The following is a 5,000-nucleotide window of genomic DNA, read 5'->3' on the forward strand; positions in this document are numbered from 1 at the left end:
ACCGGCACTGCGTACAGTGCAGGCGAACGACAAGCCAGCCGAACGGCGACGGCCGCACACAGAGAGCGCGCGGCATCCATTCCTCGATCCGCCGCCGGGCCGCACCGCCCGCGCGCTGTAACACCCCCGCCGGAGCGGAGGCCACCTTCGCGCGGGGACTTAGACCGACGGCAAACCGGTCGTGACCCGCGCCGGTCGCTAGTGCGCTGAGACGGTGCGCGAGCCGACTCGGCAGCGGCGCCTTAAGCGTCCGCGAACCGAGACGGCGCGCCCCCGCACCCAACTGAAAGCGAGCCGGCGACCTGACGGGCCCTCCCGTTTGCCTCTCAACGGTTTCACGTACTCTTGAACTCTCTCTTCAAAGTGCTTTTCAACTTTCCCTCACGGTACTTGTCCGCTATCGGTCTCGCGACCGTATTTAGTCTTAGGTGGAGTTTACCACCCGCTTTGGGCTGCATTCCCAAACAATCCGACTCCGAGAAGACCCGAAGCGGCCAAGGCAAGCGCCCCTATGGGCCTAACACCCGCCGTGGGACGAGGCCTCGATCAGAAGGACACCGGCGCTCGCCGTTAGCCGCACTGGGACTTCCGTACGTCACAACTCGGCGCGCTCGAAAAGCGCGCAGATTCGACGCTGGACTCTTCCCGGTTCACTCGCCGTTACTCAGGGAATCCCTGTTGGTTTCTTTTCCTTCGCTTAATAATATGCTTAAATTCAGCGGGTGCTCTCGCCTGAACTCAGGTCGTATGTGTCAAGCGGGCCGCTTCTTACACGGCCCGCTGGCATCGCAAGTCGTCGCCGCCGGCGCCGACCGAGCGCGTACCGTCGCCGCCTTGGCCCACGGTCGGTCTTGATCTCGTGACCGGACCGACCGACCTGGACCCGCCCCTCGAACGTAGTTGAACACGTCGAGGGGCCGGCGGTGTACGGGACACGCGGTCGCGCCGAGAAAGCTCGGCGACCGCTTCAACTTGGGGCGACGCCCGGCCGTCTTCGCAGAGGCCAGGCGACGGCCCTCGGGTGAGGACGAACGCGACCCTGAGGCAGACGCGGTCCCGGGATTGACCCGAGACCGCAATTCGCGTTCAGAAGGTCGACGTTCAATGTGTTCTGCAATTCACATTACTTCTCGCACTTGGCTGCGTCCTTCATCGACTCGCGAGCCGAGTGATCCACCGTTAAGAGTCGTCCTCGACGTTTCGCCCGGCGCCGAAGCGCGCGGACGTCACACTGTGGGATCGACCACAAAACCACCACCGACAACAACTGCACAAAAACACCAACAAACGGCGCCGAGCGACCGCCGGGCTGGGCCGGCGGCACATCGAGCGCGGTGCCCAGAAGCCACCATCGCACTCGGCTGCCTTGCTATGCCAACGTGTTACGCGTGTCGCACGGGGCGGAACCCCGATTGACGGCCGCCCTCTCGGCGGCACCCAAAGACAATTAAGTGCGCGGTCGGCCGGGGCCTACCACCACTTTCGGTAATGATCCTTCCGCAGGTTCACCTACGGAAACCTTGTTACGACTTTTACTTCCTCTAAATGATCAAGTTTGATCGTCTTCTCGACACGCCGACGCGGCCGTTGCCAGCCGCGACGGGGCCGATCCAAGGATCTCACTAAACCATTCAATCGGTAGTAGCGACGGGCGGTGTGTACAAAGGGCAGGGACGTAATCAACGCAAGTTGATGACTTGCGCTTACTGGGAATTCCTCGTTCAAGGGAAACAATTGCAAGTCCCTATCCCAATCACGAATGAGGTTCAACGGGTTACCCGGACCTTTCGGCCTAGGTTAGACACTCGCTGCTTCACTCAGTGTAGCGCGCGTGCGGCCCCGGACATCTAAGGGCATCACAGACCTGTTATTGCTCAATCTCGTGTGGCTAAACGCCACTAGTCCCTCTAAGAAGTTAGACGCCGACCGAGAAGGTCGCGTAACTATTTAGCATGCCAGAGTCTCGTTCGTTATCGGAAATAACCAGACAAATCGCTCCACCAACTAAGAACGGCCATGCACCACCACCCACAGAATCAAGAAAGAGCTCTCAATCTGTCAATCCTACCTGTGTCCGGGCCGGGTGAGTTTCCCCGTGTTGAGTCAAATTAAGCCGCAGGCTCCACTCCTGGTGTTGCCCTTCCGTCAATTCCTTTAAGTTTCAGCTTTGCAACCATACTTCCCCCGGAACCCAAAGACTTTGGTTTCCCGGAAGCTGCCGGAAAGGTCGTCATGGTAACGCCTCCCGATCGCTAGTTGGCATCGTTTATAGTCAGAACTAGGACGGTATCTGATCGTCTTCGAACCTCTGACTTTCGCTCTTGATTAAAGAAAACATTCTTGGCGAATGCTTTCGCAGTAGTTCGTCTTCCGCCGATCCAAGAATTTCACCTCTAACGGCAGAGTACGGACGCCCCCGTCTGTCCCTCTTAATCATTACCTCGTGCTCCGAAAACCAACAAAATAGAACCGAGGTCCTATTTCATTATTCCATGCAACACTATGCAGGCGAACAGCCTGCTTTGAACACTCTAATTTTTTCAAAGTAAACTTATCGGCCACCGCCGACACTCAGTCAAGAGCACCGACGGAGAACCGAAGGTGAGGCGAACGCAACCAGTGACACGCCTTGCGACGGACCGGCGGCGCTCGCCCAAAATCCAACTACGAGCTTTTCAACCGCAACAACTTTAGCATACACTGTTAGAGCTGGAATTACCGCGGCTGCTGGCACCAGACTTGCCCTCCAATGGATACTCGTTAAGAGTTTTAGGATGTACTCATTCCAATTACAGGGCCTCGTTAGAGTCCTGTATTGTTATTTTTCGTCACTACCTCCCCGTGTCGGGAATGGGTAATTTGCGCGCCTGCTGCCTTCCTTGGATGTGGTAGCCGTTTCTCAGGCTCCCTCTCCGGAATCGAACCCTGATTCCCCGTTACCCGTTATCACAAAGGTAGGCACGTAGCGTACCTTCGACAGTTGATAGGGCAGACACTTGAATGATACGTCGTCGGTGCAGAGACCGTACGATCCGCGTGGTTATCCAGAGTCATCAAACGTCACAGGACGAACCCGGTCGGTTTTGATCTGATAAAAGCGCGCCTCCCGAAGTCGGCGCTTAATGCATGTATTAGCTCTAGAATTACCACAGTTATCCACTTCGCTTACGAGACCAAATAAACCAAGACTGATTTAATGAGCCATTCGCAGTTTCGCTTTACGAGAACTCGTACTTGCACCTGCATGGCTTAATCTTTGAGACAAGCATATCACTACTGGCAGGATCAACCAGATAGCTGCGACAGCTGCGCTCGGCCCTTGCTGGGCCGCCCGGCGCGTGCTCGTCGCATTCGTTTAAGACCGAGGCGATCGCCTGCGGCCGTACTCAGCTTCGACAGTCGCTGGCCGCGACGTCCACGCTCTCGCCGGCAGTGCCAGGCGGAGCGATTTGCGTTTTTTCTTTGCTCGCCCTCTCTCGGGCTCGATCCATTCAGTTTCGCACAAACAAGAGCTCTGCCGGCCGCCTGCAGCGGTGCCTAAAACCCGGGCATAACAATGCGACCGTTCTGCTAGGCCGACAAGCGCTCAAGCCAGACGCTCGATCGAACGCCCCCTACATATTAGTCGAGACAACGGCTCGCTCATTAGCATCGCGTTTGTACTTTAACTTTTTTCGGCTCGGCTTCTTTCGACGCCGATGCCGGCGACGCAGCACTCTCTCGCCCGCCAGCCACCGAGAAAAGGGTGCGCTCCGACCGGCCCCGCACCGCTCTTTCTTGGCTCATTCGAAATTACTGTCTTTCGCTCTGACATGCCTTACCTAGGGTTAGGTTAGTATGCTTGCACGTTTGTACTTTACCTTTTTTCGGCTCGGCTTCTTTCGACGCCGATGCCGGCGACGCAGCACTCTCTCGCCCGCCAGCCACCGAGAAAAGGGTGCGCTCCGACCGGCCCCGCACCGCTCTTTCTTGGCTCATTCGAAATTACTGTCTTTCGCTCTGACATGCCTTACCTAGGGTTAGGTTAGTATGCTTGCACGTTTGTACTTTAACTTTTTTCGGCTCGGCTTCTTTCGACGCCGATGCCGGCGACGCAGCACTCTCTCGCCCGCCAGCCACCGAGAAAAGGGTGCGCTCCGACCGGCCCCGCACCGCTCTTTCTTGGCTCATTCGAAATTACTGTCTTTCGCTCTGACATGCCTTACCTAGGGTTAGGTTAGTATGCTTGCACGTTTGTACTTTAACTTTTTTCGGCTCGGCTTCTTTCGACGCCGATGCCGGCGACGCAGCACTCTCTCGCCCGCCAGCCACCGAGAAAAGGGTGCGCTCCGACCGGCCCCGCACCGCTCTTTCTTGGCTCATTCGAAATTACTGTCTTTAGCTCTGACATGCCTTACCTAGGGTTAGGTTAGTATGCTTGCACGTTTGTACTTTAACTTTTTTTGGCTCGGCTTCTTTCGACGCCGATGCCGGCGACGCAGCACTCTCTCGCCCGCCAGCCACCGAGAAAAGGGTGCGCTCCGACCGGCCCCGCACCGCTCTTTCTTGGCTCATTCGAAATTACTGTCTTTCGCTCTGACATGCCTTACCTAGGGTTAGGTTAGTATGCTTGCACGTTTGTACTTTAACTTTTTTCGGCTCGGCTTCTTTCGACGCCGATGCCGGCGACGCAGCACTCTCTCGCCCGCCAGCCACCGAGAAAAGGGTGCGCTCCGACCGGCCCCGCACCGCTCTTTCTTGGCTCATTCGAAATTACTGTCTTTCGCTCTGACATGCCTTACCTAGGGTTAGGTTAGTATGCTTGCACGTTTGTACTTTAACTTTTTTCGGCTCGGCTTCTTTCGACGCCGATGCCGGCGACGCAGCACTCTCTCGCCCGCCAGCCACCGAGAAAAGGGTGCGCTCCGACCGGCCCCGCACCGCTCTTTCTTGGCTCATTCGAAATTACTGTCTTTCGCTCTGACATGCCTTACCTAGGGTTAGGTTAGTATGCTTGCACG

The 5,000-nt window shown here is 56.8% G+C and overlaps 2 non-coding genes and 1 pseudogene across 2 annotated transcripts; all 3 read right to left on the minus strand.

The window, feature by feature from the left end:
• Positions 1-746, minus strand: part of LOC144420415 (large subunit ribosomal RNA) — a 3,695-nt pseudogene extending 2,949 nt beyond the window's left edge.
• A 288-nt stretch (positions 747-1,034) lies between these two features.
• LOC144420173 (5.8S ribosomal RNA) lies at positions 1,035-1,188 on the minus strand. The gene has a single exon (XR_013474530.1). It is a non-coding gene; the product is annotated as a 5.8S ribosomal RNA (ribosomal RNA).
• Positions 1,189-1,486: 298 nt separating this feature from the next.
• Positions 1,487-3,296, minus strand: LOC144420302 (small subunit ribosomal RNA). The gene has a single exon (XR_013474655.1). It is a non-coding gene; the product is annotated as a small subunit ribosomal RNA (ribosomal RNA).
• Between the last annotated feature and the right edge of the window lie 1,704 nt (positions 3,297-5,000).

Source organism: Styela clava, chromosome 2, assembly GCF_964204865.1.
Source record: "Styela clava chromosome 2, kaStyClav1.hap1.2, whole genome shotgun sequence".
In the NCBI taxonomy this organism is placed as follows: Eukaryota; Metazoa; Chordata; class Ascidiacea; order Stolidobranchia; family Styelidae; genus Styela; species Styela clava.